Source organism: Oryctolagus cuniculus, chromosome 4 (genome assembly GCF_964237555.1).
Source record: "Oryctolagus cuniculus chromosome 4, mOryCun1.1, whole genome shotgun sequence".
NCBI lineage: Eukaryota > Metazoa > Chordata > Mammalia > Lagomorpha > Leporidae > Oryctolagus > Oryctolagus cuniculus.
In genome coordinates, this window is record NC_091435.1 from 84,972,105 (window position 1) to 84,985,325 (window position 13,221).

At 40.2% G+C, this 13,221-nt stretch overlaps 1 protein-coding gene across 6 annotated transcripts in view; it reads left to right on the plus strand.

Annotated features, from left to right (window-relative positions):
* The window catches only part of ATP13A3 (ATPase 13A3), a 102,196-nt gene that overhangs the window by 11,177 nt on the left and 77,798 nt on the right, over positions 1–13,221 (plus strand). The window contains exon 1 of one of the 6 annotated variants that reach the window (XM_008266685.4): positions 12,105–12,162. The exons of the other annotated variants lie outside the window; for them this stretch is intronic. The gene's annotated coding sequence lies outside the window, so the exon portion shown is untranslated. Of the gene's footprint in view, positions 1–12,104; positions 12,163–13,221 lie in introns of those variants that run through there. 6 annotated transcript variants of the gene reach the window in all.

Consider the following 13,221-nt stretch of genomic DNA (forward strand, 5'->3'; position numbering starts at 1 on the left):
AATTTAATATTTGTAATCATCAGTAGTTAACCCAATAGGTGACACAGATAACGTTCTAACGACTTTTTAAAAATGAAATCTGATGTGATAGTAAACCATAGTGACTTTTTTTTTAATTTGAGAGCTAGAGTTACAGACAGAGAAAGGGAGAGAGAGAGAAAGGTCTTCCATCCTCTGGTTCACTCCCCAAATGGCCACCTCAGCCAGAACTGGGCTGATCCAAAGCCAGGAGGCAGGATCCTCTTCCAGGTCTCCCACGCAGGTTCAGGGGCCCAAGGACTTGGGCCATTTTCTGCGGCTTTCCCAGGCCATAGCAGAGAGCTGGGTCAGAAGAGGAACAGCCAGGTCTCAAACTGGCACCTTTATAGGATGCTGGTGCTGCAGGCAGAGGCTTAGCCTACAATGTCCCACTGTAGTGACTCTTGGTAGAATGCTAATTAAATATTTGTGTAGATTTATTTTGAAACATTAGGATAGTTGGCCAACATTGCTTTTTCAGTTAATTTGCCTTTTTGCTATTCAAGTAACGGTTTTTGGTTAGATTTCAAGGGGCTACCCGGCTAGAATAAAAACCATAATTGGTCTACAAATAAAGCAGATAAATAGCTCTATTCAACCCAAGAAGAACGGATGATCTGTAGGCTTCTCAGAGAACCAACTCACTCTTTCTGGCAGTGGGGCCCAGGGCAGCTACTGTGCAGGAGCAGATGAAGTGAAGTGGGAGTAGTTGAGGGAAGTTCAGTCAGGCATAGGCTCCCAGACCAGACATGGCCATCCTTTCTGAGTGGTAGAGCTTTAGTGCCCACTGCCCATGTCCTTGCCATACTTCTTTTTAAAATTTGTTACTTAGCGGTTCATCTTGGGTTTGTCAGCATTTACATATTAACTTTTGAACAAAATGAGTCTTGATTAAGAGGAAGAGTATATAGTTAATCAGAACTTAGTGCTATGGTAGGGGTTGTATAGGATAAGGGACTATTAAGGTGCCTGGGAAGAAGGTATTGGGGAAGATAGGAAAGAGGCCTAAGGATGAGGTGTAGGAGCATGCCAAAGACAAAACTTGCTTTACTGGAAGACTTTGCCAAGAAAAGAGGGAGGATTCTATCACTTCCTTATCGGGGTGTTGCCCTGTCTCATTCATCCAGCTGCACTAGTGGATGCTGGCCTAGTCCCCAACCTTAAAGGGAATGTCAGGAGCCAGTGCTGTGTAGCCAGTAAAGCTGTAGCCTGTGACACCAGCATCCCATGTGGTGCCAGTTCTGGGTCATAGCTGCTCCACTTCTAATCCAACTCCCTGCTAATGCGCCTGGGAAAGCAGCAGAAGATGGTCCAAGTACTTGAGCCCTTGCAACCCACTTGGGAGACCGGAAGCTTCTGGCTTTGGTCTGGTCCAGCCCTAGCTGTTGCAGCCATTTGGGGATTGACCCAGCTGATGGAAGATCTTTCTGTTTCTCCGTCCCCCACCCCCAACTCTTTCAAAGAAATAAATCTTGAAAACAAGGAATGTTCAGTATCCTTGGACAAGTGCTAGGACACATGCGGAGGTGCAACAGAGATGGAAAGAGTCCTGTCCTAGGCGATGTGGAAAGGATGGTTGAAGAAAGCTTAGCAGCTTGTGCTGGCTCTGGAAGGCAGAGTGGGAGCTCTTTGGGTAGACTGAATTAGGGAGGGGCATCCTGGCAGAAGGAATAATGTGTATAAAGGAATGGAGTAAGGAAAGAGTAGGGCTTCTTGAGGAACCACAAGGTGTTTTATGTGACTGATGTCAGGTTTTTGAGGGGTGAATGATAACCATTGATGAATGGCAGATCCGGCAGGATCTTAACATGTCTTGTAATTGCTTTTGACTGTCCTTGGAGCCTAGTTGGGTCTCCCTTCTGCCCGGTTCTGCATGGCAGGGAAATACATAATATTGTGTATTTTGAGACTTCAAAATCTAGCTAGTGAGAGGCTTGTCTAGTTTTGTTTAACCTAATATTTCTTCAGGTTATATGAGCAGGGAATGTTGTGTTAAAAACTTTAAAAATTTTACCTAGTACTTTTTGCCAGTTTGGGAAAAGCTGTTGCAGATAGTGGAAAGCTGTTGGAATTTTAAGCAGAGATAGAGAAATGTTCCTACCTGACTTGCATAAAGGCATGAATAAGGGGCATTAAGGGTTAGGACCTGAGTTCTGGCGATGCCAGTGGAGGTAGGGCATGTTAAGTGGATTTGAGAAGGGTAGAAATGATAAGATTTGGTGTCCAGTTGGATATAGGAGATGTGCAATAGGAAGGGAGATAGGATAACCTTCAAATTTCCAAGGCTTTTTAGGCAAATCACACTCTTAAAAACAGGGAAGTAGGAGGGAGGCTGGATTTTTTGGGAGTAGGGGGAAAAATAAAATGAACGGACTGACTTTTAGCTATCTGCAAACCCGTATAGTTGGTAGTTGCATTTGTGGGTCTGGAGTGCCTGGGAGACACTGGTGCTGAAAATAGTGATTAGTTGTTGCCACTGTGGATGGTCCTCTAGTGCCACTCTGTGCTGGTGAGATCTTTCCAGAGAAAAGCCTGGGGCATTTTCATAATTAAGCGGCTGAAGGAAGTGGGGGCTTTATAACCTAGCTTCCTGCCTGGTAACCAAGGCTGGAGTAATGTGACCTGCAGTTCAGCAGAAATGTGTGAGACAGAAAGGGCCATTTGAGAGCCTCACTCTTTCCTTTGTGAAAATAATCATTTCAAGATAGTTGGAGCAACAGCTGCTTTTCAAGTGACTTTTTAGGAAATAGCCTCCTGGATGATGATATGGTCTGCATATCATTCATTAATATGTTCATTTGGCTTTTTAAAAATTATTTTTCATTTACTTGAAAGGGAGAGTGAGAGAGAGATCTTGCATCCACTGGTTCACTTCCCAAATGCTCACAACAGACAGGGCTGGGCCAGGCCAAGGCTAGGAGGATCCAGCTGCATCCAGGTCTTTTATGTGAGTGAGAGGCCCAAACACTTAAACTATTATCTGCTACCTCCCAGGCATATTAGCAGGAAAATGGATGGAAATGGAGGAGCTGGGACTTGAACTGGCACTCCAGTATGATTCGGATGCGAGCCTATCAAGCAGTGGCTTAACCTCTGTGCCACAGCACCCACCCTGCATGGCTTTTTTGATGTAAAATCACCCCCATGCTTGAATTTCTATGGGAACTGAAAAATGCTAATCTTGGTTAAGTTAGGATTATTGTTTCCTATTTTTAAAGGACAACATATGAAAATTGGTAAGTGGATAATTTCTATAAAAGTTTTTTTTAACCATCTGATTTTTTTTCATGTTTATGTGATATCAATATGAAGAGAAGAGATTCAATGTGATTCTTAGATACAATTTCACCACCTCCTTCCCACCTCCCTCTTGTAAAAGTGTTCTTTAAATTAACTGTACCAGTACAGGTGTTGGTCACTATTATTGCAGTTAGTATGGTTCCACCATTTCTTTTCTAATTCCTGGATAATGGATGACCACAAGAAGTTAGTGTAACATTTCTATGAGGCATCATCAGTGGTAATTTATATTGCTCTAGTTTTGAAATGTTTCCAAATGTCAATTAAAAATTTTTTTTGAAAGGCAGTCTTAGAGCAAGAGCATGTGCTTCTATTTGCTGGTTCACTTTCCACTTGGCCACCATGGCTGTGTCTGAGCTAGGCTGAAGCCATGAGCCTGGAACTCCATGTAGGTCTTCCACATGGGTGGCAGGGACCCAAGCACTTGGGTCATCTTCCACTACCTTCCCAGGCTCATTAGCAGAGAGCTGGATCAGAAAAGGAGCAACTGGACACGAACCAGCACTCATGGGATGCCAGCATTGCAGGCAATTAGCTTAACCTGATGCACCAAATGCTGGCCTCTCAAATGTCAGTGTTAACTACTTTGCGTTGCCTTTCTGTACTGAGTTAGCATGGGTAGGTTTCAGGTTGGAAGAGGAGTAAAACAACAAAAGACAAATCTATGAGACTTAACAAAAAACTTGATGCAAGTGCCAGTTTTGGCTGCAAATTTGCAGGGTTGTACTTTCTGCACAGAATAATTTCCTAGTGATTTGGTGCTGCTTTGTATTTGGATCTTCAAATCATAATGTCTGAGTCAAATATGAAGCATACTGTTGTATAGATCTTGAGTAAAGCTGATTTTGCTTTCTTGCAAACATAGTACAGTAATCCTGAAGTGAATCTTGCTGTGGTAATGGAAAAAAATATTTTTAAGTTGGTTTTTAATAAGACAAGTAACCATTTCAGGGTTTATGTCCTCTGGCAAGTTTTCTTTTTTCCTTTTCTTCTAACCTCCCACTCCTCTCTTCTCATCCTGGACCTTCGCGCTGCTGCTGTTTGGTACCTTCTGTGTACACTAACTTTTGGTTGTAATGTGCAACCACAGTGTAATCTTTATGAATAATCAATGCACGTGACTCACCTGAGATGACTGTAGCATCAACAGGGTACCAGCTTTGAGCCTCCTGGGCAGTGGCAGGCACTGCTGGTGGCAGTGCTAAGGTTTCAACTATTATATTGTGATTTCAGCTTTGGTAAATGTGAAAATTACCAGCTTGATAGCTAATGTTTAGGTTTCAAAGACCATCTTTAAAAATTGTTCATTGAAACCTCAAGCAGGTGGGCCAGCGCCGCGGCTCACTAGGCTAATCCTCCGCCTAGCGGCGCCAGCACACCGGGTTCTAGTCCTGGTCGGGGCGCCGGATTCTGTTCCGGTTGCCCCTCTTCCAGGCCAGCTCTCTGCTGTGGCCCGGGAGTGCAGTGGAGGATGGCCCAAGTGCTTGGGCCCTGCACCACATGGGAGACCAGGAGAAGCACCTGGTTCCCGGCTTCGGATCAGCGCGGTGCGCTGGCCGCAGCGCGCCGGCCGCGGCGGCCATTGGAGGGTGAACCAATGGCAAAGGAAGACCTTTTTCTCTGTCTCTCTCTCTCACTGTCTAACTCTGCCTGTCCAAAAAATAAAATAATAATAATAATAAAAAAGATTAAAAATAAATAAATAAAAAGAAATGTCAAGCAGGTTATAAGGATTTTGATTAATATTATTAGTTTAAAAGATACAGTCACTAATTGCATTAAAATGGTACAAAAGACATTTACATGCTATTCAGAAAAAAATCCTTAACTCTGAACTTAAAAATATAGGTTTTTGTTTTGTTTTAAAGATTTATTTATTTATTTATTTATTTGAGAGAGAGGGAGGGAGGGAGGGAGGGAGGGAGGTCTTCCATCCAATGGTTCACTCTCCAATTGGCCGCAATGGCCAGAGCTGCGCTGATCTGGAGCCAGGAGCTTCTTCCAGGTCTTCCCACATGGGTGCAGGGGCCCAAGGACTCGGGCCATCCCAGGCAATAGCAGAGGGCAGGATCGGAAGTGGAGCAGCCGGGTCTTGAGCTGGTGCCCGTATGGGATGCCCGCGCTGCAGGCCAGGGCGTTAACCTGCTGCACCACAGCACCGGCCCCCAAAAATACAGGTTTTAGTTTGGGGGAATGAGGCTTTCTTACAAATTTGTTTTTTTTACATCAGATGTTAACTGGAGGGGCTGGTGCTATGGCATAGCCGGTAGACATGCCATCTGTAGTGTGTGCACCTGATATGGGTGCCAGTTCGAGTCCCAGCTGCTCCTCTTTCAATCTGACTCCCTGGTAATGTGCCTGGCAAAGCAGTAGAAGATGGCCCAAATGCCTAGGGTCCTTGTAACCATGTGGGAGACCTGGAGCAAGCTCCTGGCTCCTGGCTTTGGATAGGACCGGCTCTGGCCGTTGTGGCCATTTGGGGAGTGAACCTGTGGATGGAAGACCTCTCTGCCTCTCCCTCTTTGTCTGTAACTCTGCCTTTCAAATAAATAAATGTATTGTGAAAAAAAGGATGTTACTGTTTTGTCAATCCCTACTGTATTAAATACTCATGCCCAGTTTCCTTTTTGCTATTTTAAAATGTTTTTATTCCATCTAAATGTGTTTTGTCTAAGTACCCATGCTCACCTCCAAAGGAAAAAAAAATGGAAGATGTTCATTTCTTAAGTCCAACAACGTGGAGAAATTTGACAGAGCTGTTAGTGGTGACCTTTGACCATCTTAAGATGATATTAAGTTTGCTCTATATCTTATACCTTTTTTGTTCTTTTTAAAAATACTGTCTTTTTTGGTTGTTAAAATAGGTAGTATCTTTCTTTCTTGTCTTTATATATTATATGGAACTATTCTTGCTGTCAACATAGATTTATCTCATTCTCTTTAATTCCATAAGTTATTTATGTGGTTTTCTATTGATATTCAGATGCAATACCGAATTTTTTTCCTGCTATCAATACTGTAGCTGTATACATGTTTTGTACATACATACTTACAAATAGATAAACTGTGGATTTTTTTTGTAATCTTTTTTTTTTTTAAACTTAGAAGTTATTTGGTAGAAAGGGTTCTCCCAATAGAAGGAAGACCTTTCTCTCTCTCTCTCTCTCTCTGTCTATAACTCTACCTGTCAAATTAAAAAAAAAAAAAAGAAAAAGAAAGGGTTCTCATCTATTGGTTCATTCCCTAAATGCCCAAGATAGTCAGGGCTGGGTCAAGGCTAAAGCCAGGAGCTAGGAACTCAATGCAGGTTTTCCAAGGGGGAGACAGGAACCCAAGTACTTACTGGAGCCATCACTCCTGCCTCCCTGGGTATGCATTAGCAGGAAGTTGGAGTTAGGAGCTCAAGGCAGGTATAGAACTCAGGTATTCTGATGCGGCATGCAGGTGTCCTAACTGCGAGGCCAAATACTCACCTCTTGTGGATTCTTGAAGTTGGGATTGTTGGATCAAACTATATGTAGGTTTTTAAAATTTAGATACTATCAGTTGATTTTTTTTCAAAAGATATTTTAGAATCACTCTTAGCAGCAATATATTAAGGTGCTCCTTGTTGGTGTGTACCAGTTTAATGGGCAAGGAAATGTTTTTTTCTTAATTTTATTCTTGAAATATACCGTTTTGTTAACTGCTAGGTTCATGTGCTCTTTAACTGCATTGTCCTTGCCTCCCTTGTTCCCTAACATTGTAAGATCCTTGAATGGGAGTTTCAGACAATTGGGAATTTGGAGTAATCTATATAAAGGGAACAGTAATATACCTGCCTTCCCCTTCCATGTTAGCATTTGTTTTGAGTTCACTGCATATTTTAGTTTTCTACTAAGACACATGATACAAGGCTGTTTTAAAAAGATAGCTTTTGAGGTAGACAGTGTGGTATAGTGGGTTAAGCCATTGCTTGGGAGCCCTTGTCCCGTATCAAAGTGCCTGAGATCAAGTCCATTCTCTGCTTCAGATCCAGATTCCTGTTTATACATTTCCTTGAGAGACAGCAGGTGATTGGTCAGGTTCTTGGGTTTCTACCACCCACCCTCATGGGAAACCTGGATCAAGTTTCTGGCTTCTGGCTTTGACCTAGCCCAATACTTCCCAAATACCTAACTAGGTATTCCAGCAGATGGAGAATCTATCACTGTGCCTTTCAAAGAAATAAGAACAAATAAACAAAAAGGGCAACTTTTTTCTATATCAGTATGTCCAGTGTTACTAAAAATCTTATATATAATTTTTCATCTTTAATCATTCTTGGATTACTTCGTGTAACTGCAGCTGCTGCATTTATAAGGCCTATTTAAATTGTTAGTCTTTTCCCTTACCGGTGTTGGAACGTCACCTGGTGGTGAGAGAGTGCAGCAGCAAGCTGTATTACAAAGGCAATGTTGGGTAGGTCACTTCGATGGTTGAAGTCTGTTGGAGGAATTATTCCATCTGTTTCATAGTGGAGAGGAAGTTGAGACTGAGATAGCTGAAGCAACTTGCATAATAGTTCATGTTGAAATAATTGTCATTTAAGGAAAAGATAAAGCTGAACCTTCAGTTCTGTGCTTTCTTTGTTTCGAGGGTGGAGGAGAGGAAAGTTGTGTATCCTACTGTACTTAATCAGGTAGTGAACCTGGCATATATGATTACTTAAAACGTCTAGATATGAGTTTGATAAAATAATTTAAAACTTGTTACTGCTTAGGCTGTTTTATGGGCTGATACCTTTCAACTGGGCCAAAATGTGGGGAGTGGGGGGAGGGGCTATAAATAAATCTAACCAACTGTAGGTGGGCAGAAGTGTACTTATTTAAAGAGCTTTCAAAATGACTACTTTTTCTTGCCTGGGGCAAAATAATTTAAGAGAGAGATCCAGTCAAATAGTCTGATAAAAGACCATGAAGTATTTTCAAAGTAACTTCAAGTTCAGACCCAAGGCTGGCCATGCATTGTAAAATGAGGAGTTTGTAACACTTTTGAAACTATTTTTTAAGCTTGAATATGGAGTTTTGAAAAATAACATACGGGAGAAAGATTTAAGGGGAAGTATAAAAGCTTTAAGATCAAAATAACTTGGATATTTGAAACAGCAAATCTCCATTCACAGAAGTAAATGTTCCAAGGGTGGGGAACTTCTGGCCCCAAAGGCTGTGGAAGGCCTGCAGCATCTTTGGGTCTGGCCTTGGCAAAGCAATTGCAGGTGGAACCTGAAATTCAATAAATCTAAAACAGGCTAGTTTTTAAGTTGATAATTGTGTATGGCCTGCAAATGATGTTATAAATATCCAAATGGCCCTTGGTAGAAAATAAAGTTCCCCGACCATAAGTGATACAAAATTTGGAGCATTTAGTGTTGTGGTTAAGGCACCTGCATCCCATATCAGAGTTCCTGGGATTGATTCCCAGCTCTGGCTCTTGAGGCAACCTTCCCACCAATATAGAGGCAACATGGTAATGGTGCAAATATAATTAGGTTCCTGCTACCCATGTGAGAGACCTGGATTGAGTTTCTGGCAGCTAGCTTGGGCCCTGGCCCAGCCATGGTCATTCTGAGTGTTTGGGGAGTGAGCTAATAGATAGGATCTCTCTTTCTGTTTCTCAAATAGATAACAATTAAGACATGCAAACTTCTATCATGCAGTATATACATGATAGTTATACATTTAAGTTTTTGAAAGATTTATTCATTTTAAACTCAGAGTTAACAGAGAGGAAGAGAGAGAGCAAGATCTTCCATCTGCTGTTTCCCTCCCCAAATGGCTGCAGTGGCTGGGGCTGGGCCAGGCTGAAGCCAGAAGCCTGGAGTTTTTTCTGGGTCTCCCCATGGGTGGCAGGGGCCCAAGCACTTGGGCCATCTAAAAGTGCTTTCCCAGGCTATTAGCAGGGATTTGTTGTCCAAATGTAGTCCCCCACTTTTTTTTTTTTTTAAACTAAGTACTGTACAGTTAGACAAAGAACCCCTTTTGTCTAATGATAAGTCTTACCGCTTAGATTGTCTCAGAATAAAAGGTTGATCTCCTTTTTTAAATGATACATAAAATAAAAGTGACAAAAATTATGCAAGAATGGCATAATATCCTTGTTCTTCGTATTAGTTCTAATACAGGTAATTGTATCATCTTTTCTAATTATAACTTATTTTGTTATAGCTACTACATTGTTTTGTAACATACAAAAAAGTATAATTGTACAAAGACTCCACTTTACAAATGTAAATACAGTCTTGGTTTGGTGTATATTGGATACAATGGTCTTCCTTAAGCCTAAACACAGAAACAAAAGCATGTATTATAAGAGAAAGTCCAAGATGGGAAGTGATAAAATGGGTATTGAGTAGAGCTTTGTTAAAATTTAGCTGGTATCCTCAGAAAATTTCCATGTATTCATTAAATTATATTATGTCATTCTTATTGTTAGGAGTGGACTTGAAGTTTTAAGTTTTGCCCTTGTAAAGAGGTGTCACAATTTGATTATTGTACTTGGAAAATGCAGATTTATTTTAATTATTTTAATATAAATAGTTGTATAGGTGTTAAAATGAGGTTATTCAATAAGCAGAGTTTGGAATTTGTATTTGGAAATATTTTTATTTCAGTTGTAAATGTAGACCTGTTTGATGGCTGGTTATCTTGGTTGCTCAGATGCTGATTTGAAAATAAAATAAAATACTGAGAATGCCAGCTACACTGATTATATTTTAGGATCTTTAAAGCACCCTTTGCTTGTATGGTCCTTCTAGATGGGTTTATCAAACCCTTAGTATTGATGGATATGATTAATTTTCAGAAAAAAAGTCTAGAACTACAAAAGAAAGTGGGGTGGGGTGGTTCCTTTTCACTCAGCAATGGAAGGTGTCCCCAGAGTCTTTGTGCATTGTTTTAATTTTTAAAACTCTAAGGTAGAAGCTGGCACTGTGGCGCAGTGGGTTAAGCCACTGTCTGCATATCAGCGCTGGTTTGAGTCCTGGCTGCTCCACTTCCTATCCAGCTCTCTGCTAATGTGCCTGGGAAAGCAGTGGAGAATGGCCCAAATCCCTGGACTCCTTTCTGCATCTGTGTGGGAGACCTGGATGAAGCTCCAGGCTCCTGCCTTTAGCCTGGCCATTGCTGCCATTTGGGGAATGAACCAGGAGATGGAAAGATCTCTCTCTCTCCTCTGTAACTCTGCCTTGCAAATAAATATATCTTAAGAAAAAAAAAACTTCAAAATATATGTGTGTTATACTTTTTTTTTTTTTTTTTTTGGGACAGGCAGAGTTAGACAGTGAGAGAGAGAGAAAAGCCTTCCGTTAGTTAACCCCCCAGATGGCTGCTACGGCCGGCGTGCTGTGCTAATCCGAAGCCAGGAGCCAGGTGCTTCCTGCTAGTCTCCCATGCAGGAGCAGGGCCCAGGCACTTGGGCCATCCTCCACTGCCTTCCCGGGCCACAGCAGAGAGCTGGACTGGAAGAGGAGCAACCAGGACAGAATCTGGTGCTCCATCCTAGACTAGAACCCTGGGTGCTGGTGCTGCAGGAGGGAGATTAGCCTAGTGAGCTGTGGTGCCTGTCTATGCATTTATTTTTAAAAACCATTAGAAAATTCAATTACTTAAATTTCTTTTTATTTAGTTCTGTTAATTTTTGAATAATACATTTTAAATTTTGGTTTACTTGTCCTGCTGAAGATGGCAAATATTGACTGAAGTAAAAAATTAAAATATAATTCTCAGGGCCGACACTGTGGCATGGTGGGTAAAGCTGCTGCCTGCAGTGGCGGCATCCCATATGGATGCCAGTTTGTATCCTGGCTGCTGCACTTCTGATCCAGCTCTCTGCAGTGGCCTGGGAAAGCAGTGAAAGATGGCTCAAGTCCTTGGGCTCCTGCACCTGCATGGGAGACCTGGAGGAAGCTCCTGGAGGAGCTTCCTGGCTTTGGATAGGCACAGCTCCAACCATTTTGGCCATCTAGAGAGTGAAGCAGAGGATGGAAGACCTCTCTCTCTTTCTCTCTCCCTCTCTCTCTGCCCCTCTGTGACTCTGCCTTTCAAATAAATAAATAAATCTTCAAAAAATATATATTACTCAAAATTGCTTTGCTCGAAGTTTTACTTGAGTTATAGATCACTCTGTAACTCACCCAGTGAAACTACCTACCTTTGGAATTCCAAGCATGTACTTTAAGCCATGCACACTTAGTTTGTTATAGCTCATGAGAAACTGGGTTTGAAGCAAAGATGGTTAAGAAACTTGGGGGGTTTTTCTATGCTTGTTAGAGCCAGTTTATTTTATTTTGGGAAATAGCCTATGCTAAACATTATAATTAGTAATTATATAATGTGGGAAAAAGGATATTTCAAAAATTAGCCTTAATTTAGTGAAATTTATTCCTGATGGCTTCACATTGTTCTGTATTTGCTTTTTCTCACTTAAACAGCAAGTCAAGTTCATTATAAATTAAAGGAAGGGTTTGGTTAGCACAATAGCCTATAAGCTCCTTGCTAGTTAGATAACATCATGTCCTCTGGAAATAGAACTTCAGGGAGCTAGCTGGATTTGATTTATTCAAATAATAGGAGTTCTGCAGTGATATTCAGATGGTAGAAGGATCTTCCTTCTGAAAATCCGTTTAAAATTGATGCATTTAAAAATCCTAAATTTTGATGTCTTAATCATTTTGAAAGTTCAGACAGACCAAGACAAAAATCTTTGGCATAAAATTCTCATTTGCCTGGATTTTTATGCTTAGTTTTATTTGTTATTATTAAGAGCCAGCTTTTGAAAGCCCTGGTAATATCAGCAGTTGGGAAGAATGATGATATATTGCTACTGGTAAGACCATTTTTTAAAATTTATTTTCTGTGATGTAGAATTTGATAAAAAATCACATGTACTGCTGCAGACCACCAAAGTTAAACTTCTGTAAGTTCAGTATATTTTAAGTTTGTTATTTATGCTTCAAATGTAAATATTTGATTGAGTAGCATTTAATATGTATCTTTATAAGCAGTATATTTAAAAATATATAGTTTTTTATCCTTATGAGTCATCAAAATAATGAAAGGCTTTCTATTTATGTACATGTTTTAAAATTTAAATGCATTTATAATATGTATATATTTTAATCTAAGATCTGTTGGGTTGTTTCATTGTAGTTTTCTAAAAGCTTATGTGAAGTGTAGATTCTTAGTAATTTCCTGTGAGGTATATCTGTTTTAAGAGAATAGTAGAGCAACTTGTAACTTAAATTATTTTTAGTGTTTTAACTTTAGTAAACTTTGGTAAGACATTCTTTGCTTTAAAGTAACTAAATTCTTGAGAACACTTGCAGAAATCATGACATGATCAATAATTATATTTAGAACAGTATGAAAATAGATTGTAAAAATAAATAGTGAATTAAGCTATAATACCTCATTTTAGAATAACTAATTGGAGTACTTGCTATGGTCAGTTTTTAATTGTGGAAGATGAGAATATAGTTAACACTGCAATAAGGTGAACTTGTTTAAAAAATTTTTGGGGAAAAGATGAACAATTTCAAGTACATGAGCTTAATTATGGAACATTGACCTTTAAGGGGAATATCTTTTTTAAAATTATGATACACCTGGTATTTATCTACTAATAGTCTACTTTGTAACACTAGAATTTACAGAAGTGGGAAACATATCCCTATTAGGCAGTGAGTAGAAGATGAGTGTAGAATAAAATTCAGAAACAACAAAAGTTAGGTGAATTACAAGTTTATGGATAATGCTTGGTGCAGAGTAAGTAGATGGAGTCCATGGATTTGGGACTCTTAGAGCAGAATTCTCAAGATTTGGGACCCTTTGTGCCAGGATGAATGTCTTCTCAAAATTTTTTCTTCTTTCTAAAATTTTCAGATAG